A 27,754-nucleotide genomic window follows, 5' to 3' on the forward strand; every position below is an offset into this window, starting at 1 on the left:
GGCGGCAACATGGGGGACATGATTGCCCATTGACAATCACCTCCATTTGAGAGACTCATCTGCCTCAATGCGTTGTACAACTTCAGGAAGCTTCATTCGAAGGCCTGAGGCAAACACTTAGAGTGTTCAGCTGAGTCAAGCCAAGTAAGCTAAAAGAATGCCCACTGTGCCCCTGATCACTTCCAGCCTCATGTATAACTCAGTGGTAGCTTCTCACTAGTACTGGTAGTACCTCCTGAGAGCAAGAAACAGAAATACAACTCGTGACAGTTTAGGCCTAATGAAAGGAAGACTCCCCTTAATCAGGAGAAAGAAAATGTTCAAATTCCAGCATCATAGTGTGAGTGTGGAGTGAGCATTTCCTAGAAGGTAACTGTTGTTTTGAGCATATAAAACAACAGATGTCCACTCCTACTTTCTGTCATTTCCCACAGGTGATATTGACGTATAGCAGTATCAGTGTTGTAAATCAGGTTCACTGCCTGCTTTTATAAAGGTTTTTGTTGTTGTTGTTTTTATATACAGCCAGGCCTATTCATTTACTTATAATTTCTGGTTGTCTTTGTGCTACCATGGCAGAGTTAAATAGCTGCTCTAGAGACTATGTGGTCTACAAAGCCTGTATCTAATATCTGACTCTTCACAGAAAAACTGCTTATCCCTGCTTTAAATCATTCTCTCAGAGAATATCTAGATTTAAAATTTGGCTTAAGTAAATCCAAAATGGTTACAGGTTTAATAAACCTTTCCAATCCCTATTTTTTTTTAAAGGGACTGATTATACATTTTTGTATAATATATTTGATTATATACCTACTTGTATATATTTATTGCTATAATTACCCTGAGATAGTTTATTTAGTTGTTTGTCAACTAGTTTTTAAAGACTAAAACATGTGAGATTTATAATAGATTTAAACTTCAAAAACTGATCATTTAAGAACAAATAATTAGGCTTTCCTTCTATCCTAAATGTTCAAGAATTATATGTAGCATGGCTGTGACTCTACTTCAACTCCTTTTTATTAATTAACCAACTAATTTCAAATCATAAACAGATAATGATGGTGTTTCTATATATTTAAATATCTTACAAAGTCTGGACAAAATTTGACAAAAGTATATACTTATATTCTTGCTGATGTAATTATGGCTGACTAAAATAATCCTATTTTCCCCAGCCTTGACTTAGATGGTCCTGGAACTTTCTATAACTAAAGATCTCTAAAAAACCGGGTACTAACCGCTTATAGGGAACTTCCTTCTAATATTCCATTTTATCTCCGTAATTGCTAAAATCACCTGGGAAACTAACTAGATTATTAGTTCATGAGAAGACTTTTATGGGTTTCCTAATGATCTAGATAGTTTATGCCTCACTCCTTCTGACTTCTCCGTGAATGCTGTAACTTAATGATGAAACGATGGAAGATTAAATAAATAAATAAATAAATAAATAAATAAAAGTCCTGGAAGGAAATTTACCCTTTTTTGCCTCAAAGCATTTTATTGATGCTACAGTTCAGATTATTAATGATTTTAAAACAATGGTAAAATTTAACTTTAAAAAAAGTTTATTTTATTTCAAAAACAAAGATGCAACCTACCAAACAAAAGCATGTAATGAGGACCCGCTGTATTTCAGCAAAGCACTATAAGTGGTGGATGTAAGAACATCTAAGACAATGTCATCTCCAAGGAGACTCCCAATTTGGGAGGAAGATAAAACAGATAGACCACAAATTATAATGGAATTCAGACTTCGAAAATGAGAGTTTTGATGGAGGAAAAGGAAAGTGCCATGGAAGCATGGTGTAGAGGGCAATTAATTCTAAACAAGGAAGGAGACCGGGGTGCCCCAAAAATGTTTCACGGGGAACATGCATTGGAATTCAGTCTCGATGCTCATGGTGTGTGAAGGGTGGGAATGAGGACTCTGGTTCGCTGTAGACTTCAAAGAGAGAGAATATCATTACCTAATGCAAAGAGATTTGTGTGCTTTTCTTAATCAGTTACCATATTTCATTGAAATGAGTTGTTTAAGGGTTTGGTTTGCCTTTCCTACCACACCTTAAGTTCTTAAGAAGGTGTCACATCTTCACTGCACTACCAAAGTCTCACACAGCGGTGTTCCTTGAATTAAGCGATGACCCTAGTATGTGATTAAATCCATTTCTTATGCACCTTGTCTTCAATTGCAATTCAAGCTTTTCCAATATTCAAGCCTTTAAGGAACTATGAATAATTTTAATGTAACCCTAAATCTTACCAGTTTACTAGGACAATATATCTAACCTCTCAGATCCTCAGGTTCCTAATCTACAAGTTGGGAAGGGGAGAGTAGAGAGGGATGTGGCAGGGAGAGAATAATGTCACTTACATCACAGAGATTAGGATACAATGAGGCAACACGTGTCAAGTGCTCAGCTCCATGATGAACCCATAGGAGATACACTCATTTCTTTTAAAATAAAGAACAATAATTGCATTTCTCACATGCTCAATACTGACATACGATTTTCTAAAACTGTGTCCCAAGGACCCAATTTCCCTGTGAGCTCTTCCAAAAGCATTTCTGGGATGCAGCACATCATGGTCAACTCTTGGAGAACTACACTGTGGGAATTACACTGCACAGTCGCATGTTAAAGTCTCAAGGAAGTCCTGCAGGAAAGAAGTCTGCTTAACTTTCTTGAGTCCAAAGTTTTTCAAATTTATTTGAACCCAGATTTTTTTCCCATGATGCTAGTATCCATCAAGACACACTTTACAAATTCAGATCTAAAAATTATACAGGGCCAGGTGTGGTGGCTCACACCTATACTCCCAGCATTTCAGGAGCCTGAGGAAGGAAGATCACTGTAGTCAAGGACTTCAAGACCGGCTTGGGCAACATAATAAGACCCCACTTCTACAAAAAAAAAAAAAAAAAAAAATTAACTGGGCAAGGTGGTGCATGCCTGTAGTCCTAGCTACTTAGGAGGCTGAGACAAGAGTTCAAGATTGTCATAATTCCACCACTGCACTCCAGCCTGGGTGACATAGGAAGACTGTGTCAAAAAAAAAAAAAAAGAAAAAGAAAAAGAAAGAAGAAAAGAAAGAAAGAAAGAAAGAAAGAAAGAAAGAAAGAAAGAAAGAAAGAAAGAAAGAAAGAAAAAAGAAGGAAGGAAAGAAGGAAGGAAGGAAGGAAGGAAGGAAGGAAGGAAGGAAGGAAGGAAGGAAGGAAGGAAGGAAGGAAGGAAGGAAGGAAGGAAAAGAAAAAAGAGAATACGGTATGGTAGGCCCATTACTTTCACTCTGCCTGCAAATGTCCTTGCCCTTCTTCACATTCTATCACATGTTTAAGTAAAAGTAGCAGGAAGGTGGTTTTTTGGTTTGGTTTGGTTTTGTGCCTCTGAAATAACCATTTTACAATATCATGTGTTAAAAGTGAGTTATATACTCCTCTTTCCATGAATATTGAGCATCCTTTTTAAAAATCAAAGTAAAATAATTAAAGGCCATATGATTTTAACGTTTCATTTATAGTTTTTGTTCTTTTAATTTTTTTTTAGTTCTGTGCCATTTGGATTTGCTTATTTATTTTTAATGCAGAGATGAAAGAAGTTTCAGGAAAATCTCTTGAGTGACTCTCACCACCCATGGTTGCCTGGACCTTTGATGCTCTCACCTGGGCTCCACACTTTCCTACCTCCTGCCACCAGCCCTGGAAAGGACATAACGCTGTTATCATTTGTCATTCAACACTAGCTAATAAGTTTGTTTTGGATTCAAACCTCTTTCATCACACTTTTACTTTTTACTTATTTTACTTTCAGTTTATCCAGGAGTCCCAGTCTGAGGATAGTTTCATCTTACAAAAAATGTCGTATGTGATAATGATGCCACTTCTCTCATGCTGTGAAACTAGTAAAATAGAAATGTATCTCTCATAAGCTCTGAACTCTAGTAAAAAAGACTGAAAAGATTTTTAAGTGATAAAACAATAGTAGCATAACATTAAACACACAAATATGTTAAATTTTAATGGAAAATATATGTAGCCTGCATATCAGATTTTAAGTTGCTCAGTGGCTGAAAAAACCCCTGGTTTATGTTGTTATCCCAGGCTTTAGTACAGTGTCCTGTACACATGTATTCTCAAACATTATTCATCGAGCTAAATTTAGCTCTTTAAAGAGTTAAGTCTTCCAGTGTAAGTTATTGCAGGAACACCTGGATCTTTGAAGCATAATGAACTGTAATTACATATCAACTTACTGTGTCTTCACATAACTAAGATCTAAGTCGGTGAAAAAATAAGGTGGCCCAAATGTCCTGAAACTCACACCATTCTTGATCCTTTAAATTAGAACATATAAGAAAAAATAAAATGTATTTTACATTTGTGTTAGAAATTTTCTTAGCTTGCTAAATAAGCATCTGTATTATCCAGAATTTAAAAAGGGATTGTTATCTTGCCAGTCTCAACTTTCATAAGAGGATATGGGAAGGAGAAAAAGAAAGTGGAGGAGGGGCAAATAGAAAGAGAGAAAAGAAGGAGGGAGAAGAAGGAAGGAAGGAAGGAAGGAAGGAAGGAAGGAAGGAAGGAAGGAAGGAAGGAAGGAAGGAAGGAAGGAAGGAAGGAAGGAAGGAAGGAAGGAAGGAAGGGAGGGAGGGAGGGAGGGAGGGAGGGAGGGAGGGAGGGAGGGAAGAAAGGAAGGAAGGAAGGGAGGGAAGAAATCTAGATTTGTTTATTTGCATATTTCAAGCAGATTTTACAGTTTGTCCAAGAGTGAATCTAAATTAAACTGAATTTCCCTATATCAGTTTTCCTCAAACTTCAGTGTTGTACAATCACTTTCAAAAGAGAAAAGTTTGATAATTAACTTATTTTTACATCGGTCCATTGTCAATAAAATTCAATAGTGAATCCCAAAATATAATAATGTAAAAATATCACTAAATTTAAAAAAATTCTTGTATTTACTTTTGCATTTATTGCTGTTGCACTTTTCTAAAATGCCTTGTTACACATATAAAGGCAAGATCCCCAAATGACATTTCCTCACAGCCTGCATATCATGAGTATCCTGCCTCCTGTTTCGGGTGGGGCTCTTTTCAGTTCAGCATGTCTGCACATCTCTGTGACAAGGGAAGGCCGCAAAGTACCACTACTTCTCTCTAACCAGTTATGATAAAACCATCTCCATGATATCATTTGGCCTTCACATGCCACAAATAGTTTATTTATTTATGTAGTAAGTCACTCCTAAATTTTCTTCATTACTCCATAACAGTACGTTCCCAAATTCATTTTTATGGATGGCATCAGACGAAAGTCTAAATTTTTAAATAAGGAATTAAAATCTTAGTCAACTAAATAGTTCTTCTGTTGTACATTCTTGTTTCAAAAGAAAAGTTCTATCATCATACTGGCAAAAGGAACTCATCTCAATTTTTTACCTTAAGACAGATATTTTGACATGAGTTTGGGCCCAGGATATTAAGAGTTAAATACTAACTTCTTTGATGATCTCTCAGCACTGATGCAACAGTAACACAAATAGAGACCCTGAATCTCTATAGCAATCTTAGGTGATCTGGCATAAGGAACATGTACATTTTTTAATTCAGTAAAATAAGAAAAAACTAAGTAAATAAGTTCTCATAGAACTTGCAAGCTCTGAAGTATACATCAGAATATTTCAATTTGCAAAGCACTGCCATTTTAGATCTACAGTCTTACACATCAAATTTATTATTTAAATAATGATCCTTAAATACTTTTGGATTCTTGTTTTGTTTTGTTTTTGTTTTTGTTTTTGTTTTGTGAGATGGAGTTTCACTCTTGTTGACCAGGCTGAAGTCCGGTGGTACAGTCTCGGCTCACTGTAATCTCTGCCTCCCAGCTTCAAGCAATTCTCCTGCCTCAGCCTCCCAAGTAGCTGGGATTACCGGCGCCCGCCACCACGCCTGGCTAATTTTGGTATTTTTAATAGAGACCAGGTTTCACTATGTTGGCCAGGCTTGTCTCAAACTCAACCTCAAGTGATCTGCTTGCCTCGGCCTCCCAACGTTCTGGGATTACAGGCATGAGCCACTGAGCCCAGCCCTGGATTCTTAAATTATCAATTTTTGAAAGTTTGATAAAACAGTTTTTAAATAAAAGATGTTTTTTCCCACCTAAAACATGGTTTAATCTGCAGTTTTATTTGATTAATGTGCTCCACTCCCCAGGAGTTTTTTTCTGTTGGGTTTCAGTTGCTGAGACTTGCAACTCAGCATCTGAGTAGTAAAATAATCCATCCAAGACCTGTTAACAAGGAAACTCATCAAAAATGGCTTGTAATATTTTCTGCAATTACATGATACTTCTCCTAAACTAATCTTATCATTGTGTAACTAACAGGATTTTTTTCTTTCTTTTTCTTTTTTTTTTAGTAAGTAAGAATTTTGCTTTGAAAGTAATATTTTGTGCTCTATGTTGTTGACCATTTCCTTTTTTTCTGAGTTGAATTTTTCCCTTGGAGGTGGAATCATTCTTTCAGGGAAACTATCACTTTATCTGACCATGTTGTCATTCAAAATGTGTATGCCCATAAAAAGATAGAAAATGGAGCAACATGTCAACATGTAATGAAAATAAAAAACTATGTGACTCTTTGGAATTTGGTTTTTTCTTTGCAGAAAAACCAAGTTTGCTTTCCAGAACACCAACCAGATAAGCATTAAATTGTATTAACTGTCCATATGGATCTACTCCAAAGAACAAATTTCAGAGTCACTGAGTTTTCTGACTTTGAACAAGATCGTATCATTTCTTTGAGCATAATTTGCTGAAATTCAAATTTAATACAGTCTAAACTCCTGGCCATTACCTACAAATACCTAGAATTATCTTGTATTATGAGATCTAGCAAAATTTTTGTTTTACTCTGATATGAACAATCTTTACTTCTAGGATATTAATTGATATAATAGGGTAAATGTATAAACAAATATGAAATTATCCTTGAGGCATGGAAAATTTGCTCCTCCTAAAGAGTTCTTTGGTTTGGTGTTGCTTGGTTTGCTTTCTTTTTGTTCTGAGAATTAGCATGACTCAGCAGTCTGTAATGCTAATTGCAATCCATACCAACAAGTTAATTCCGATAAGGAAACTTCAAGAAAATCATTAAAGTGCCAGGCTAGCTATTAATGATGATAATAACAATAATGATATTTTATGTGCCTATAGTTACTTTTTATATGAACATTTCAGAGGACTTTGCTAATAAATACTTTGATTTTACACAAATAAAGCTACTTTTTCAATTATATGCACTTCTGTAAAATTGCTTCAAATATCAGTATGAATCATATACATAGAATCCCTCAATTTTAGCCCTTGAACCATTTATGCACTTAGTTTATTTAAAGAATATCAGTATTTTTTTATGTTCTAGAAACAGCTTCCATCCTGAAAATTGATTACAGGTGTTATCAAAGTTAAACAGCTATTATTACAAATGACACAAGAGAAAATACAGATATATGCATCTCTTTTCTAGGTCAGAAATGGAAATTCTAATGACCTAGAAAAGAACATTTTTGGAAATCTGTCTCATCTCAATGAAACTTAGGCTTTTTCATTGTTGTTCCAGGTTGAATACTTTAATAGCAAAACTCTTTGTCTTAAAAAATATATATACACATACACATGCCTTGGGTTCAGGGGTGCTCTGACACACTGTAAGGTACCCCAGATGAGAGAGTATCCTAGGAGTGATCGTTCCTCCTCTCTGCTGAGTGAGCCCCTCCAGTATGGTGCTGAGCGGTGCATTTATCCCCTAAAAGACAAATTTAGCTCTGCGGTGAAAGGCATCGAGTAGTCAAGGGTCCCTAATAAAACCTGCACTCAGTCAGGCGCTGTGGCTCACTCCTGTAATCCCAGCACTTTAAGAGGCCGAGGCGGAATATCACCTGAGGTCAAGAGTTCGAGACCAGCCTGGCCAACATGGTGAAACTCCATCTCTACTAAGAACACAAAAATTAGCCGGGCATGGTGGCACGCACCTGTAATCCCAATTACTCGGGAAGTTGAGGCAGGAAAATTGTTTGACCCTGGGAGGCAGAGATTGCAGGGAGCCAAGACCACGCCAGTGCACTCCAGTCTTGCAGAGCAAGCAAGCAAGCAAGAAAGAGCAAGAAGAAGGCCTCCGTGGCTGGAAGCTGGTAACGGATAAAAGATAATCTTACAAACATAGGGGCCAAATCCTATGGGATCAAGTAGGTTACAGTAACGAGTTTCAATTTGATATTCATTTCAATAGGAAGATATTAGAATGCTAAGAAGATCACCACAAATGTAGTTGTTTGAAAACTAATAATAATGGTAGTAATAATAGCAACAATTCAAAAATAACAAACAGTGGATTGGATTTTCTCTCCCCAGCCCTCACTCTCCTCCAAATGAGATGAGAAAGGCATCACAGTGCCAGGGAAGAATAATAATATCTGAAGGGGTAAAACCTGTGCAGAGTCCTGAAGCATTGGCAGAGCCTGGCCTGGTGGCCAGCAAAAGGGTAAAGGTGCCAATTACCAAAAGAGAGAGCCTGGAGATGGAGCAGACTCCTGGAATATGATGATGGAGGAGACTGACTCATTTTTGGGTATTTTATGAGTGAGTAGTCCATTGGAATATCCAGGTGGATTTTTTCAGCAGACCTTTATAATAATGTCAGTAGAACAGTCTAACATTATTATAAAGAACTTAAGATAGAACTATAGATTTGGGAGCCCTAAACATACACAGTGCTCAGCATGTACTTTTTGTATGTTGTGAATTAAACATGGTTTAAAAACATTTAACAGTCTATTTTTTGAGAGAGTAAAATTCCTATGAGGCAGTATTTTAGAAGATATTTGCAATCTGGGTTGTAGTAACCGACAGAGTATATAGTGGCTACTACAACCCGGAAGCCTCTTTTTTTTTTTTTTCTTTTTGAGACAGAGTCTTGCTCTGTTGCCCAGGCTGGAGTGCAGTGGTGCAATCTCGGTTCACTGCAACCTCCACCTCCCGGGTTTAAGCAATTCTCATGCCTCACCCTCCAGTGTAGTTGGGACTGCAGGCACGTACAACCATGCCTGGCTAATTTTTGTATTTGTAGTAGAGACAGAGTTTTGCTGTGTTGCCCAGGCTGGTCTCGATCTACTGGCCTCAAGTGATCTACCACCCTCAGCTTCCGAAAGTGCTGGGATTATGGGTGTGAGCCACCACACCTGGCCAGGAGTCTTTCTTCTTATCAGTTTTATACAAACAACAACAAACTCCCTTACCCAATAGTATTACTAAAAGGACTAGACGCATTAAGGTTTGAGGACATTCCTAGCACAATGCCGGACACTTTATGACCTTTTTTACACATGAGAACAAGACCACTGAAAATAAAACAAAAACAAACAAAGAAAAGCAAAACAGACTCTGTAAATAGAAAATTCACTTGCTACTTAATAGCCAGGTCTCTCAACCTGAGGTTCATTGGACTGCTTTGTCTCTAGAGAGGCTTCAGGTAGTCTGTGAATCCTTTGATTTATAATCAAAATAGTGGAGGTGGGGGAAAGATGTACATGAAAATTTTCTTAGAGTCCATCTCTCTCATCGGCGACTCCAAGAATTTCTAGACTCAAGAGAGTTTAGAAACCATTGCCTTATACTGATAATGTTGTTGTTAGTAACAATGATAACATAATATGAAAATTCCCTCCTTCATACCTACCATACCCTCACAAATTCACCAAACAACAACAAGAACAAACAAATAAACAAAATAAAAACAATATTTGGTAATTTGGTATCGGTACTGACAATTCCCTGATGATTTTAAGTGTAAAGGAAGGTATATAGCACACAGGTGATCCACTACTTGTCCACCATCCCTTGGATACACTCGCCTGGTTGATGTATTCTTGTTTCTCCATTTCTCATATTTGTTAATCCTCTTCTGCTAATTTCTGGGTATAATATAAATTAAAATGTTGATATATAGCTCTTTGGGCAAGGTGAATATATAGAGTGTCTTGAATCCAGGTCCCTAGAATTTGTAGAGCAGCCTATAGTTTAAAAGTATTTACTGTGAGTTAGGGTAGAATTCATTTCCATTTTATAGATCAGAAAATAGAGTTCTCAGGGATTAGATGACTGGTCTAATTTTATCCAGCTGGTGTAGAGACAGGAGTTAAGCCTAAAAGTTCTGACTCAAAATTCTTGTTCCATCAACTGAGACAGCTTTTCCCAAAGGAATGAAACCCAGCCCTCCCTTTCCACAATGCTCCATTTAAAAAAATTCCAACATCAAATACATGTCAATTAATGTGGCTCTGTATAGGGAGATTTTAAAGAATCTGAAAACAAACTAACCAAACAACTGTTTAAACTTTCTCATCCTAGACATGACCAGAAGACCTTCTATTGAACAAAAACACTGCAATGATGTTATACTACATCCAGCTCTATCTTTGAAAGTAATCTCTTTGGGGTGGAGAGTTGTGGTGGAGAATAATATTTTCATACCCTCTTCCCCAATAACCTTGAAACACGTATTTTGAATGAGTTAGCCACCAAAAGAAAAAAATGTGCTTCCTCTTTTTTCTATTTGCTTTAGTTTATTAAGGTTTTCAATCAGCACTCTTCCTTATTCAAAACCCTTCTCTTACTTCCAGTCTTTTCCACCTAATACTGTTACTGGTCTCCCTAGGGCTATTTTTCTACTACGATCAAGTCTGCTATTTTTTTTTTTTTTTTGACAGATAATCCTTCTAAACACAAACCAAATGGCATCAGTCTCTTGCTCAAAAACACTGATCATAATCTACTACAGAATACCCTTAATGAGCCCTTCTGTAATCTGGATTCAAAATTTTCAGTTTTGTCTCTTTCTGTTCTTACACCAATGGTGATAAGTATGTGGAACATTTATCATTGTTTCCCCCAAGCTCACATATTCATTCGACATATAGTTGTTGAATACCTGCCACATGCTACGTTCACTGCAGGGTTATCACAGGCATGTGACCGTGACCTCATAGAGCTCATCATTTATAAAAGACAGACAATTAGAAAGAGAATAAATAAACTATAAGGATTACTAAGGAAACTGAGTGACCGTTGAGATTTAGAAAATGAGGATGGGGTTTGTGGTGGAAAAGAAGGGAATTATTTAAATAAGATGATTGGGGAAGGCAAAGGGGAGGATGTGACATTTTAAATAAGAGGAATTTGGGCCAGGCATGTTGGCTCATGCCTGTAATCCCAGCACTTTGGGAGGCTGAGGCAGGCGGATCACATGAGGCTAGGCATGTGAGAGAGCATGGCCAACATGGCAAAGTCCTTTCTCTACTAAAAATACAAAAATTAGCTGGGCGTGGTGGCATGCTCCTGTAGTCCTAGGGAGCTACTAGGGAGGCTGAGGTGGGAGGATCACTTGAACCCAGGAGGCGGAGGTTGCAGTCAGCAGAGATAGCACCACTGCACTTCAGCCTGGGCAACAGGGCAAGACTCCATCTCAAAAAAATAATAAATAAATAAATAAATAAATAAATAAATAAATAAATAAATAAATCTAAAAGGAAGTTACAAATTTAGGAACCAGTGTGTGTGAAGAGCCCAAGGTGGGAAAGAGTTTGCAAAAGTTGAAAGAGACTCTTCTGGATGGAGAGTAGGGAATTGAGACAGTCGCCTCCAGTGAGAATGAGTCCAACTCCTTCTGGTCCCTAAAGGCTAAGGGGACAGTTTGTTTTTTATCCAATGCAATGGAAAGTCAGTAAAGAATTTTAATCGGGGAAGTGCCACAATTCAATTAATAATTTTGAAAGACCAAGAAGGCATTGATAACCAAGACAATCCTCTGCCTTTACAGAGAATTCAAATTGTAACAGTACTGATCTTGAAAAGCACAGATATTATGGTATTTGTAAAAAGGCACCATACATTGTACAAATATGTATTTGTTTCAGATTTTATTCTAACAAAAATAAGTCTGGAAGATTTTAGAGGGTTCATTTCAGGACTGGAACTGTATCAAGCATATCTTTTCTGGATCTAAGGTCTAGAGTACAGTACATGGAGACAAGGAAGTGCTTTCAGTCACAACTTCAACTCTTTTGGCCGATCAGTTGTAAAAGTCTAGAGAGGGTATAATATAATGCAAATTTCAGAATCTATTATAAAGCAAACCTAGTTTGACCTTCAGAGCATGAAAATACATGGCATACTAAGTGAATTTCATATATAAAACTACCTAACATCTAAGAAAATAATTCTAGACCAAAAATTTTATTTTAATATTTAGAGCAGATAATAGCCCCAGTGCAGCATAGGGTATATGTTCATGTGTATTTCAAATTGTCCTCATCTTCCTGATTCTATGCTGATTTTATTTTCAAGAAAGAGAAAAGCCCCCCTACTTCACCCCCTACTTCCTTCCTATCACATTCCTGGAGAGTACCCCTAACTTGATAATTATAATAGACAATATTAATTTAATGTTTATTTCATGCCTGGGACTGTTCCAAGCACTTTATGTTATCTGACTTTCAAATGAGGACACTGAGGCTGAATGAGGTTAAATAATTGCAGAAAGTCATAAAACTACCAAAGGTTTGAGACAGGATTCAAATCCAGGTCTAACTCAAAAACCTGTGTTCCTACCTACTATGCTAGGGGGAGATGGGAAATAGTTTTTTAGAATTGTTCATGGGGAAGAAATCATTCTAACAACCTTAGGATTTCAGCTCCATACAAGAAGAAATGCTCAGCAAATGGTTCACAGCAGCAGCACTCGCAGGTTAAATATGAATCGCAGATGCCATTTCCAGTCTGTGGATATGAAAATTCAGTGACAGTAATAAAGATGGCTTTCTGTATGTCTTTATGAACTTTAACTGTACTTGAAGGCAATGTTAGACATCCTTAAGACATGGCAGGTTTTGGCAAAAGCTGTACTGTAGTTTCTTATCATGGAAGTCTAAGAGTTAAAAAAAAAAACAAAGTGACTAGTCAAACAGTAAACATATGTGTTCTAAAAGTTGGGAGATAAATTTAAATAAAAATAGAAGAGAAAGAAGATGTAAGTTTCTAGTTGGTATTTTTTAGAAATATATGGAAAAATAAAAAAGATCTTAACACATAAACCAGAGTTCTCCAAAGAGGATAGGATACTTAGCACTGCTAGAATACAGGATGATTTTACAAGATAGCTGAATGAATATGTTCCCTATTGTGATAACTCCATCTTTACTATAATGTGTATTCAGAAAAATACTACATATATGTGTGTATATACGTATACATTTATACATACATGTATCACATTAAATCTGTGAATTCAGGACTATAATCCTTAATACAAGGTTCAATAAAAATGTAATTTTATTTATGAAAAGAATCATTTAAAAATATGTAAATAGCAGTAGAGTAGTATGATGATATGCCAAAAATTGTGAAGATGGTATTTAAATAATTGATATTAACGAACAAATTTGAAACCTGCACCATAATACTCATTCCTAAATTAGTGAAAATGTTAGTTTAAAAAAAAATAAGGTCCTGTTCCATTCATTAAAATAAAATTTGACTTGCACACATCTTCAAGTAGATTTTGTAAGTAAACTAAGCAGACCCCTGAAATATTCAGAAGAGAAAGACCACAGCGTTCTCATCAATTCTGAGTAAGATCTCAGAGAGCCAGAATCAAGTCTCTGGTATGTGGTTTGTAGCCTAACACTAGAGATTCTTTTTTTAAATAAAAAGTCTGATGTAATATTTCATTTTTGACAAAAAGTGGAGTAGATCCTAGGAGAAAAGTATGGCAATTAGATCTTAAACAAACGTATGTTCGAAGCAAGCTGAAACCTAACCAGAAAGCAGCACTGCCGTGTTAGGAGTCAGGGCTGTGTTTTCAGATGGCAAAGGCCCTTTAACATCGCCATTGACTTTCTTTCATGCAGGCCTGAATTGTCCTACCACTGAAGACACAGCATGAGGTAGCTGACCCATCCCTGAGACTGCTGTGTGGGCCGATGTCGACATCGCTGGCCTTGCTGCATGGATTCCACACTGTTTTTACCATTTACCCTCTAGTTCCTATGGCTCTCAATCAATAGCTTCTTTTTTGTACTGAAGCTTCTCTAAAGTGGACAAGGTTAAAAAGAGAAAGTGTACCTTTTCAGAGTCTAAAAGTGCTATTGTCCACCACATAGAACACGTGTCTGAGATTGCGGCTGTATATGATAGGATGTGGAGAAACTGGACAAAAAACAAAATCTGACAACACTTTACAAGAGTTACAAACACCAGGAATGCAGAGCACCGGCTTATCATCTATTGACTCTAGCATGACCAGCTCCAAATTTGCCTTGTGTCAATGCAGCACAGCCCCCAACTACCCCATAAGAAGGCAGACACGATGTGGAGATTCAGTCCTGTTCGGGTTGTTGTTTTCATGATTCTAACAGAGGATTTCACCCTGACTTAATTTCTTGAAACTTTTTTTGATCAAATTCCAGGTAGCTATAGCAATCCCAAACTCAGCCGATTGAATTTGAAGGTAATGCAAATAATCTTCTACAAGCTGTTGCAGTCCTGAAAGCAATGGTTTCCTACTAAGCACTGTGGACTGTTTACAACAGCCTAGTAAGCCTTTGATTAGCAGTCTGGAATCTCTGGTGGGTGCTGTACAGCTCTTGATATAAAATATCACCTACCCAATACAATTTGTTTGGAATCTAGCATGGGACTACTTGAGGCAGAAGTCATACTCTAAGGAAACACATTCAAAATTTGATTCCACATTTGTGTGATATGGTGAAGATGTTTCTGTAACCTTTAACTAGCTATATTCCTCTTAATTCAATCATCTTTTTTGATATACCAATTGGATCAGGGTCGGCCAAAAAGCTTACGGCAGCAGCTGCCATCCCTGTTTCTTAGGAGTAATTCATCAGAGGAGACACATGCTGCTGCTCACAGAAATAAATACCAAGAAACAACATCAGAGGTTCATCTTCCTTAGGAAGCTGCATGAAGATGGAAGGCACTGTTTTCTAAGTGGGGGTGGGGACTATGGAGACACAATGTCATTAAGAACCTAGTGGAATTAGAAAAAGAGGTATGTGATATAATAAAAAAAATACATTCAAAATACATTCTCAGATTAAAATGGTTCAGACTATGTCTTGTTTCTTCTATAATAATACCTTGCAAGATACAAGGTTTTACATTTTTAAAATTTTTAATCTGAAGCCAGGCTACTTAGAATCCTGGCTTTGTCACTTAGTAGTAGTTGAACTTAGGCAACTGAATTCAGGATACCCAAGTTTCTTCTGTAAACCAGGGGGAAAAACTATAGGAACCTTATAGAACTGATGGGAAGATTAAATAAGTTAATGTATGTAGAAGACTAGAACAGTATCTGACCCACCATAGAAAAACGATAGTAACCCTGTAATCCCAGCACTTTGGGAGGCTGAGGTGGGCAGATAACTTGAGGCCAGAAATTTGAGATCAACCTGGCCAACATGGCAAAACCCTGTCTCTACTAAAAATACAAAAAAAAAAAAAAAAAAAAAAAAAAAAAAAAAAAAAGCTGGGTGTGGTGGTATATGCCTGTAATCCTAACTACTCGGAAGGCTAAGGCATGAGAACTGTTTGAACCCAGGAGGCAGAGGTTGCAGTGAGCCAAGATCACACCACTGCACTCTAACCTGGGTGGACAGCAAAGTGAGATTTCATCTCAAAACAGAAAGAAAAAAAGAAGGAAAGCAAGCAAGCAAGAAAGGAAAGAAAGAAGGAAAGAAAGAGGGAAGGAAAGAAGGAAGGAAGGGAGGGAGGGAGGGAGGGAGGGAGGGAGGGAGGGAAAAGACTACAGTAATAGATGCTGTAATAGTAATAGATGGATTGTAATAGATGCTGTTGCTATTACTGTTAGGTTGGTGCAAAAGTAATTGTGGTTTTTGTCATTGCTTTTAAATGGCAAAAGCTGCAATTACTTTTACATCAACCTAATTTTACTATGTTTATCATAGTCTTCATGGTTATTGTCATTGTGTCATGGTCATCATCATCATCACATGTCATCTTTTTGAATTTCCACAGAAAAACCCTAAAGAGCCATAGCCGATGCATCCCATTATATATATATATATATAATATATATATAATACATATATATGTAATAATAATAAATATATATGTAATATATGTAATAATAAAATATATATGTAATATATATATAATACATATATATATACATATATATATGTAATTACATATATATATATATGTAATTAAGGTCTTTCTGGTACAAAGACCTAAGACTTTCCAACAAGTTAGAGCAGGGTCAAACTAGAGTGCTGGGCACTTCACCAGCAATCAGAACTTGCTACAGGAGAACAGACTCCAACACCATTCAGTGCTGCTTTTTGAATACCCTTGTACCATTTTCTGGAGTCACTGGTTGTAAACTTTACATCCCCTCCATTTTCTCTTCCCCTTCTCCTGAAGTCTTTAATGGAATTGCTAGTGTTGCTAGTGTTGCAAGAAGTTGCAACCTATAATTTCCCTGACCCCTAGACGCTACTCACTATTCGTTTTACTAACATCTTTTGTATTGCAAAGCAGTTTATACATATTATCTCCACATTCACTGTCTAATTCTCTCAAATATTTTCCTACTCTAGGTAAATTGATTTGCTCATCTTCTTGCCATAGCTAGCCCCTCCCTGCTTTCTGTGAAGGTTCATTTGCACTCTCTCCCTCTCTCCTTCCCCTCTCTCTCTCCCTCCCTCCCTCTCTTTTCCTCTCAATCCCTTTCTCTCTCACTGCTATGGCTCTCCCTTCTTTCCCTCTATTTTTCTAAAGCATCGTCAAACTATCTGTCATTCTTTCTACTTCAAACAAGAAAAGATCTTACCTTGGTTGTCAGATCTTTACTTTTCCTGTGTCTTTTCATTAATTCACACACATTTTCCAGTTATTGGTAGTATCTTCAGCTCCCCCGACTCATCCTTAGATCCTACAATCTAGCACTTTTGTTTGTCAAGAGTATAAAGTGTTTTGCCTGAAAGTTACCAGAAATCCACTTGTTATTGTCTTCAATGTCCCTTTCTCAGCCACTCCTTCCCTTAATCTGTAGTGGTGACACTGGAACGAACCTCACCTCTTGCTGTGCACCCTTCCTTTGGATTTCACTGCATCTCTCCTTCCTGTTCTTCCTCCCAGCCATTCTCCATACTCCTTTGTCTCCTCTAATACTCACCTTCATTTTCTCACCCACATTTTTCTTCAATTAAAAAAAAAATCATTCTAGAAAGACCTGTCTTTAAGCCCTATACACTACTCTTCCTGTATTTCCCATCTGGGCTATAAATCAGTCATTTGAAGCCTCTGTCTTCTTCCTAAAGCTTGTCACCTCCTCATGATTTCCTGATTTCTTCTCCTTCTCATGTGTGGCTCTCAAGAAGCATTAGGGATAGAGGAGACATTTAAAGTAAACAATTCCTGGGATTAAATGTTGGTTTTGTCATTTACCACATCACTCAAAAGCTTCCTAACATCTCTGAATTTTGGCTTATCATGCATAACATGGGAATTGCATGAGGAAACTACAAGTAAATAGAGTACCATTCCACCAAGGGGACCTGGGGAAGTGACCTCCTCTGCCTGCTTCCTACTCACACCCACCACACACACCACCCTTTTCCCAACCCAGACTTCCAGCATTGACATCATTTGGCTAGACTTGAATCCTCCCCAGCCCCATGGCCACATCCAGTCTGTTGTCAATTCCACCTTTCTAGAATCTCCTGCATTCTTCCCTTCCTTTGTGTTTCCTTCACCATCTCCAAAGCACAAACACTCATTGCTCATTACTTGATTGTCACAAGAATCTTCTAACAAGCTTTACTGCCTTCGATTTCTTCCAGAGCACACTCATTGCTCATCACTTGACTGTCACAGCAGTCTTCTAACTAGCCTTACTGTCTTCAATTTCTCCCATTTTTCAATCTACCGCAGACAGACTAACACACACACTGCTTCAATTGATTACTTTCTCAAGGAAACTCAGCTAACAAGTGGCATACAGAAATTCAAGCCCAGATACTCTGCCTCTAAGTCTGTGCTCAGAACTGTAAGCCTGTACCGTGTTAGTATCAATGTTTGGCACTGAAATTCAACATTCTTCATGATCTGGCCCAAGGTACCTTTCCAAGTTTTCCATCCACCAGGCCTATATGCCAGGGGTTGATTTACTCATTCTTCCTGAAATAAGCTTTCTTTGTCCTTTAGGATGCTTTCGCTGGCAGCAACCAAAAACACAAAGTGAGAACAACAAAACTCAAGTGGCTTAAACACTAAGACGATTATTATCTTTTTATTATAACAAGCCCAGAGGTAAGAGAGTTCTGGAGATATTTAAGTATTTAACATCACCGCTTAACATCAAATATAGATCTCGGATTCCTTCCATCTTCTTGCTCTGCTATGTTCAACATGATTTCATGTGAGCTCCTTTCATGGTTGTAAGATGGTGCCACAGTTCCAGGAAGTACATACAGACATGACAACATCCAGTAAGGAAAACAAGAAAAGACCATATCTCCTCTGTGTATCATGCTTTTGAGTGAAGAATTTTTTCCCATACTCCTACCCTACGTCTACCTTCCCCAGCAGACTTCCCTTGACGTTTCGTTGACCAGAGCTATATTACCATCATCAGGTGATTTACAAACAAAAAGGAACATACATTTGGACAAATTCTTCAGCTTCCAAAGTTCTTGAGATACAACCTCAGGGAAAAGTTGTATACCCTAACTCAGTATACACATAAATACATTTTAGATGCATACATAAACTACAGATGAAAGTTTCGAAAATAGAATTTGGAATCCTTATGTGCAGTACATCCAGATATTTTCCATTCTATTTTATTCTTTATATTACTCAATTAATTTAACAAATTCTGATTCAAAGTACTACATTGATCATTGATTTAGAATTTATTAATAGACTGCTTCCTGCACTTAAAAAAAAAAAAAACAAAAACACTGGTTTACAAATACCATTTGACCCAGCAATCCCATTACTGGGTATATACCCAAAGGATTATAAATCATTCTACTATAAAGACACATGCACACATATGTTTACTGCAGCACTATTTACAATAGCAAAAACTTGGAACCAACCCAAATGCCCAGCAATTATAGACTGGATAAAGAAAATGTGGCACATACACACCATGGAATATTATGCAGCCATAAAAAAGAATGAGTTCATGTCCTTTGCAGGGACATAAATGAAGCTGGAAACCATAATTCTCAGCAAACTAACACAGGAACAGAAAACCAAGCACTGCATGTTCTCACTCATAAGTGGGAGTTGAACAATGAGAACACATGGACACAGGGAGGGGAACATCACACACTGGGACCTGTCAGGAGGTTGGGGGCAAGGAGAGGGAGAGAATTAAGACAAATACCTAATGCACGCGGGACTTAAAACGTAAACGACAAGTTGATAGGTGTGGCAAATCACCATGACACATATATACCTATGTACCAAACCTGCTCATTCTGGACGCATATCCCAGAACTTAAAGTAAAATATTTTTTTTAAAAAAAGAACTGGTTTATACTAATCAGAATGTACCCAAGTCATTTTGGACTCAAGAATACCATCTAGGTCAGTGTGAGAGAAGGGGAATTGGCTGTTTTGAAGACAATACTTACTCAGTTTTGTGTGTCTTAAATTATATATTTATCTTTTACCAATGTCTATGACACCTTTCACTCAATACTCAGTGGCTAAAACTGAGATGTTTCAAAACCAGGCTGTTTTGACTTATTGCTTTAAAAGCTGGAGTTTTTATAATTTCAAAAAATAAAAACTGATGTTCTTCAGTAGTTTGTAAGTCACAGAAAATATATCAAGAACTTTTTAAAATTCAAGATCTAGTTTCTTTTGATGATATTAGTAGGGTAAAAGGTCATGAGAGTTCAATTAATTTACTTTAAAATGCTCCTTTTAAATGATGTCCAAAGAATAAATCATCAAAGATTAATCAGAAAAGACTGAGTCTCTCCCCCTTATTTAGAATGTCTAAGGATCTGGGAGCAGCTGGCCCCATCTCTGTTCTCTCTTTCTCTGATTCATCTTGTGGGTGACCCCAAGAAGAGGTCAGTCTGTGGCCCTAAATCACATAAGCCTGCACATGGAGCCTGCCATTTTCTCTCTGTAATTACCCCACCCTTGAGAACCTTGCTGAGCTAAGGCAAAGGTTTTAAAGAGCCTGGGTTTTGTATCCCCAGGCCTGCTTTATACCCTGCTGAGCCTGGCTCTTTCCAGACCTATGGTCATTTGTATTTTTACAGTAATACACTGATGTGTCCAATATGCCTTAGCATCTGTTAGGTACAAAGCACTGAGCAAGGCTGCAGGAAACCCAATGTGAAAAAGCCCATAGTCGCTATTCTTAAGCAGCTTGGAGTCTAACAGGAGATAAGCCTGCAAACAGCTGTATAAGATATCATTTAATCATGGAGATTTCCAAGAAGGGATGCTGAATAGCATTTGTGGAGTACCTATGGGTGCCGGGTACTTGGCTAGGCCATTTATGCAAACTACATCATCAAAAAGCCATAATCATTTTGCAGTATTATTACCTCCATTTTGCAGATGTGGAAACTAAGGCTAGTTATTCTTCCAGGGAGATACTGTTAGTAAGCAGCAGAGCCCAAGTGCAGAATGAGATCCTGTAGACTCTAAAGTTGTTTTATGAGTGTGTGTGTGTGTCATTTTTTTTTATTTTTTTGCATCTTTAAGCATAAAAGAATTTTATCTGCCTGAAAGGAAGGCATTTAATGGACATTTATTGAATATCTGATGAAACTCACTACTTTTTAACCATGAATCTAATAATGCTTTGATCAAGGCATTCAGTGAAACCCTGTCTCTCTGCTGCCATTAAAATAATTTACCACATCTTCACTGCCTGTCCTAGGCTATACTTGAGTGAAGATACCCTGAAACTATCATGGGTGATTTTATGATATTGGTAAGAATTAAATGAGTGGAAGCTTTTTCTTTGGAAGCTAAGCTCCTTTTACACCTAGCTGTGATGCCTTGCTTCTGAACTGCGGTTTCCAGGCAATGACTCTTACTAGAAGGACAACAAAGGTGGAAATGAAGGCCACAACTTGAAGCCTTCAGGGTGTGGAGCTCGGAAGAGATGCTGTTATGAATGAATTGCTGATCCTACCTTACTTGTTGGAGAGGGAAGTCTAGCCCCAAGTGTTTGAGAGATTTTGCCCAAGGGCCTCATTAGGGTTAAGAATCCAACTGTTTTGCTTTACAAATCAGAATCCTGTCACTTATGTCACCATGATGCAGAAAAACAAATGAAAATTTGTCATTGTAAGATAATGAATCTCTCTCCTGAAAAAGTTATTTTGTACTAGACTATTGCAATAGTGCAGATAAGCTTTAATGTGTCAGGTTTGGCTCAGGCACCGTGTTTCCAGGGAATTTTCTGGTGATCCCATGCTCTGTACCCTGCACCTACATCGGCTATGGGAGACCCTTCCTCCCATTCCCCTCTGTATTTGTTAATATGCTCACACACAGTATTATAATCATGTTTGTACACCTATTTTCTCCACTAGATGTTAAATTCATGGAGAATATAATAGTATAAAATGAAGATTGTTAAATGAGCAATGAATAAAGAAAATGTAATAATTCAATTTTTTTTTCTTTTGAGGCAGGGTCTCGCTCTGTTACTCAGGCTGGAGTACAAGTGGCTTCATTATAGCCTTCAATTTCTGGGCTCAAGTGATTCTCCCACCACAGCCTCCCGAGTGGCTAGGACTACGGGCACACGCTATCACACCTAGCTATTTTTTCTTATTTTTAACTTTTCATAGAGATGAGGTCTCTCCATGTTTCCCAGACTGACCTTGATCCCCTAGGTTCAAGCAATCCTCTTGCCTCAGCCTCCCAAAATACTGGGGTTAAAAACATGAACTGTCATGCCCAGCCCAATCTTTTTTTATTTCAAAGCAATAAGAATAATAAGATTGTTAAGATTGTTGTGAAGTTTAAATGTGATGTTTTAACACTTGTTAAGTGTGCTTCACATAAGGCATTTAACCATGTCAAGCTACATATTAGTGTCTCAGTAGCATCTATCTATTAAATGCTTACTCAGTCTTCTTCGGAAATCACCAAAAATTGTTACTATCTTTCTATATACTAAAGATTACACTTTTAGTATCCACTGATTAAAAAAGAATAAATGGTGCTTGACTTTGCAGCTCTGCAAAAGTCCAGGGGTCCCTAACCCATAGGTGAGAATCTCATGAACTGTAGATTGCCCCAGGACCTAGACTGAAGCTTATAGCTATCCTGAGAGCCATCATGGCGGAGGAAAACTCCCACAACACAAGCAAAGCACAACAGTCTGAGAGCAACAGAGGAAGTGACAATAAAGGAAAGACAGCAGGTCTTCATTGTTTCCTATTCTTCAAAATCCCCACAGATTCATAGGTTATTGCCAGCATGCAGCTATTTCACTGTCTTCCATCCCCTGCTTCACAAAAATACCTACCGTTCCTGGGCAGCAAAAGAGAGGACACACACACATACTCAACAGTAGCTCGACGAGGCTGTGTTAAAATAAAATAGACAACCTGATTATGTTTCTGATGAGCCTGAAGAATTCCAACTAGATTTCTTGTACTCTTTTTTTTTCTAAACCTGTTAGTTAGAACTATCCCAATTTCACATGATGGAAATGCAACCTTAACTGTTTAAACAAACAATGTGGAGACAGGTGTAAAGAACGTATTAATTCACTGAAAAGTCCAAAAATAGGATAGGTTCAGACACAACCGGGTCCAAGAACTGAAAAATAAGTCACCGAAACTCAATTTCTCTCTCACTGTGATTTCCTCCAAAGGAGGTAATACTTTCAGCCAGGTTCTCCCCACATGACAGAAAGGTTAGCTGATAATAACCACAGCAGAGAGTAAGGTTCTTCCTCCCAGTGGCTCCCTCAAAAACCCCATAACTGGCAGCCAGGTTTCTACACTTTAGGTCAGAACAAATCACAGTGATGGAGGGGACATATAGTTTGGACCAACATAGTTCACTTGTGGGATACCAACCATTCTGCTTTTCTCGGGACTGTCCTGGTTTTAACATTGCAAGTCTTTTGTCCCAGAAAACTTCTCAATTTCAGGCAAACTAGGATGTTAGTCACCCCAGTTTACATGTGTGCTACTAGGCATGGAGTTTTCTCCAAACTACAGCGCTCAGTGGGCATAATAACAGGATCAAATGCTAAGTGAGGGGAAAATGTCCCCTACGTTGACCTGTGAACTATTGAAATGTGCTGACATGGTGGCCACATGCTCATTGAGCACTGAAATGCAGTGGTCTACAATTAAGTTTGAAGGCTGAATTAAGATGTTCATTAAATGTAAAATACCAACTAGATTTTAAAAATTTACTAGAAAAAAAGAATGTAAGAGATCATATTAATAAATTTATATTTGCATGTTAAAATGATAATGTTTTGTATATAGCTAAATAAAACATATTATTAAAAATTAACTTCATTTTCTTTTTCCTTTTTTAATATGGCTATTAGTAAATTTTAAATTACGCATGGCTCACATTATATTCCTGATGGATGGTACTGTGGTAAGATTTTTTAAACAAAGTTAATAATGTATTTATGTTATGTATAGGCAGAGTACGTTAAAAAGATATTTTGAGTATGCAAACACCTTAAACAACAAACAATAAATGAATTGGGTAGAAAACATCCCAGGCCCACAAAAAATGAGAGACAATAATGTCAAACTCAATACCAAATTCATGTGCTCAATCATTTCTGTCCTCATTGGTACCAGGACCAGCATAAGTTCTGAGGTTTCAGGATCAAATGACAAAAGAGGTTTGTCCTTCAGAAACCCACAGACCAGAAAGGAAAAGAGACAAGTTTTAAAAAATTATACAAAATTATGTTGTGAGTAATAAGATAAATTCCAGCATACCAATCTGTTTTGATTTAATTACAGTAATTACATCATCTACATAATTTTTGGTTTATTCAATCCATACTCTACATGTTCTTTTTCTATTGCATGCCAACTTCCTTGAGACCAGGAGTATCGCATTAATAAGTTTTATACAACCAATTGCATTTGTTTCAGTGCTTCCTTTTTATTTAATGATCAAATGTTTCTTCATCTCATATTTACTCTCCCCAGAGTCAGGTTAGCCCAGTGAAACCTAATGGGCTTAGGGTCAAATATTGCCAAGGTCCCTTACCAACTTGCTTACCTACTGGGAGTCTGTAACCCCTCTGTGCCTGATTTTCCGCCAACAACATTGAGAAACAAGATACACAGTGCCTCTTTGACACATACACACTCATATTCACACACACACAAATTCAGATCATTGCTTGCAATTTAGCTTATTATTGTTAGTCATCTGAACATATCAAATGCTTTCAAGTACACCAACTCAGTGGAGTTGTACTCCCTCAATATATCTATTTTTAAGCACTGGAAGGGGGTTCTACATGCCAGCAGTTGGGTTCCCTCTAAACATCCTTGAAAATGTTTATTTGAAAAGGTTACCTTGTTGTCCTTCAGGATTAAGACATGGCCACTGCAGACAGAGATGATTTGGAAAGATGGCAAGCAGTTTTTGATAGCTCCTCTGAGACTTCCCTTGTTAAATGAATATACCTACAGAAAAAACGAAATGCGTTCCAGCCCACACACGTTAGAGACATTTTTCAAACACCTAGATGAGAGAAGATAGCTATTACAAATAACATATTTGTTGGAGAGAGTGAAGAAATCACAAACTCGCTTGGATAAACACTATTAAATGCATACTTAGCCAGCCGATTGCGACAGTTTCCCTCTGGCACTCACTGACAAGCTTGGCTCCAGCTGTAAATTAGGTTGCAAAACTTCCTTGTCAGAGAACTCGCCCTGTAAGGAGGACTCAACCCTGGCTCTGAATCTGCAAGGACAGAAAAATCAATGTGACAGAAAAGCAGTTGCTTGTGTCAGGCCTCACCAAGGAGAGAAAGGGCTTTAAATTAATCATGATTTAAGGATGCTGGCAAAACAGTGCAAAGGCACATTCCTGGTGTCTGTGAGAAAAGGAAAAAAGGAGCCTGGAGCGCTTTGCGGATGCTCCCCACAGATCCTGCCCTTCTGTTATAAACAGGATTCAGTGTTTACTGTGGGAATGAGAAAGCACTATGGATCTCGTGTAAACAGAAAAAAATGCAACAAAATTGACAAAAGTTTGGTGAAGCAGTTATTCACAGTATTGGTCAGTGTGTAGCATGGGGATAAATGAAAGTTTCATCTTCTCTCCTAGAACCTATGAATGAATTAAATCACCTAGGAGGATTTCTGGTGATATAGCAAATTTTGATGTCCCACAATAAGACAAAGCTGGCTTGAACCTCTTATCTGGAGAGGGGTCAAAAATCGCCTTCTGGGATGCCTTTTTAAAAAATGTCTCCCCTGTGTTGAACAATGGGGGCATTTGGATGAGGGAAATCAATTTTTTGCCTGGCTTATGCTTTGGAGCAGTGGCTTTAAAATGGCTAAAAAGACCTACTAAGATTACTGTTAAACTGCCACCATTATATGGCACCAGTGAAGCAGTGAGCCCCAAAGGTAGAGGTAAGCTCTACCTCAGATATCAATCACTGTTGGCCAAGGCAGATCACGTTAGGAAACATCTGCCTCTGCTACCAATTTAGGCAATCGAGTCTCTGCACTAGAGAAAATGACATCCCGGACAGCTGATTTCAGACAGACTTTGTTCCTGTGTCAGGTACCACACCTTTCCAGTTTGGGTACAAGAACTCAAGTCAATGAGCCAGATGCATTTATTTTCACAAGTCATCTGTGACTACAAGACCAAGGTTGCTCTGGGACTTCAACTGGCCTCAGCTATGTCAGTTGTTTGTCATGATGACACAATTGTTATTCCCCAGTATTTTTCCTCTACAAGTGGAGAGACATCCAGTGAGGACCCTATTGTTAAAAGTTTACTTTGGCTTTATTTTATAGTATCATCTCTATCATCATAAAGCAATCACGAAACACAAGGTGTTTCACCAAGCACTACACAAGCGAACTACATAGATGTTGTACCTACCCACTAGAGCTTGTGATAGAAATGACAGAGCACTTAAACTATGCAAATATGACAAGTCCCTATAAACAACAGAGTACAGAGGCTAAATCAGCAGGAAATAGAAAATGCAAGCATATACAGAAAACTGAGTGGTAGGGATGAACAATACTGGTAAATATTGTTACTATACACTTTTTAAAAATAGGGAATTTTGAAATCCAAGATAAGAAAAATTTAAAAAATTATACAGCTATGCTGCACTAGAAACATGACCAGTTAACACATAACTTCATTGTAATATAATCTTTTTGGCAACATTGGGTAACAAGCAGCTTCCAAATAATGCCGTTCCAATTTTTTATTAAAAAAAAAAAAAGAATTGTAGCCAACAGTGCAGTTTTCTTTGAAAATGAGCAGCCTTCATTTGTACCAAGGGAAATTACCAGAAAAGCTGTAGACACTCCCTCTCAGGAGGTCTTTATAAATAGTATAACTTTTCACCTGTTTTGTGTGGCCATCTCAGAAAGCAGATAATAGGCAAGGAAATCCTTTCAAAATCCTCTTTTGTTGTCTCATTCTGGGTTATTCTTCAGTTATTCTACCTATTTGCCTTTGCCTCATCTTGCAGTCAACACCCTTGAGAAAGGACAGTTAAAAAGGAAGAAACAAATAGGTGTCAGCATTCCTGAGAGAAAACTAGAATAGTTAATAAATATACAATCCTTTCTATATTCCAAGAGCTACTTAGCGCTCTACCAGAGTTTTCAAATAGAAGAAAAATCTGTTGCAATCTTCTTGTCTAGACCAAATCCATAGCCAACAAAAACCTTTCTATATGCCAAGTCCTAAGCTGGACATTTTATATGAGTGGCCTTATTCAATCTCACCACAACCCTATGAAATAGGCATTTTATTATTCCCATTTTATACATGAGAAAACAGAGTCTTAGAAAGATTATCTTCCACAAACTAACAGAAGTAGGATCTGTTGGAGGTAAGATTAGTGTAATTAGTTTCCTATGGCAGCTGTAAAAAATTATAATAAACAAGTGGCTTAAGATGACACACATTTTTGCTTCGGCCCGGCAGTTCAAGACCCGCCTGGGAAACATAGGAAAACCTCATCTCTACAAAAATTAAAAAGTAGCCTCACATGGTGGCGCACACCTGTAGTACCAGCTACTCGGGAAGCTGAGGCAAAAGGGTTGCTTGAGCCCAGGAGGTCGAGGCTGCAGGTCGAGGTCGAAGCCATAACTGCACCACTGCACTCCAGCCTAAGCAACGAAGTGAGACTCCCGTCTCAAAATAAATAAATGCATAAATAAATAACACAGTCTTCTTCTGTTACAATTCTGGAGGCCAGACTGCCAAAATCAGGTACAGTGGGCTAAAATCAAAGAACCAGTAGAGCTCTTTCTGGTGGCTCTGGAGGAAAATCTGTTTCCTTACCTGTGCCAGGAGGGATGCAGTCCTCATTCCCTGGCTCGTGGCCTGGCATCACATCCCCTTTCCTCTTCCTGTTCTTTCATCACATCCCCTTCTCTTCTTTATCAA

The 27,754-nt window shown here is 37.7% G+C and overlaps 1 long non-coding RNA gene across 1 annotated transcript in view; it reads right to left on the reverse strand.

The window, feature by feature from the left end:
• The window catches only part of LOC105499719 (uncharacterized), a 91,972-nt gene extending 67,060 nt beyond the window's left edge, over positions 1 to 24,912 (reverse strand). The window contains exon 1 of the long non-coding RNA XR_011623307.1: positions 24,670 to 24,912. This is a non-coding gene — a long non-coding RNA (uncharacterized lncRNA). The remainder of the gene's footprint in view (positions 1 to 24,669) is intronic.
• Between the last annotated feature and the right edge of the window lie 2,842 nt (positions 24,913 to 27,754).

This window comes from Macaca nemestrina, chromosome 5 (assembly GCF_043159975.1).
Source record: "Macaca nemestrina isolate mMacNem1 chromosome 5, mMacNem.hap1, whole genome shotgun sequence".
NCBI lineage: Eukaryota > Metazoa > Chordata > Mammalia > Primates > Cercopithecidae > Macaca > Macaca nemestrina.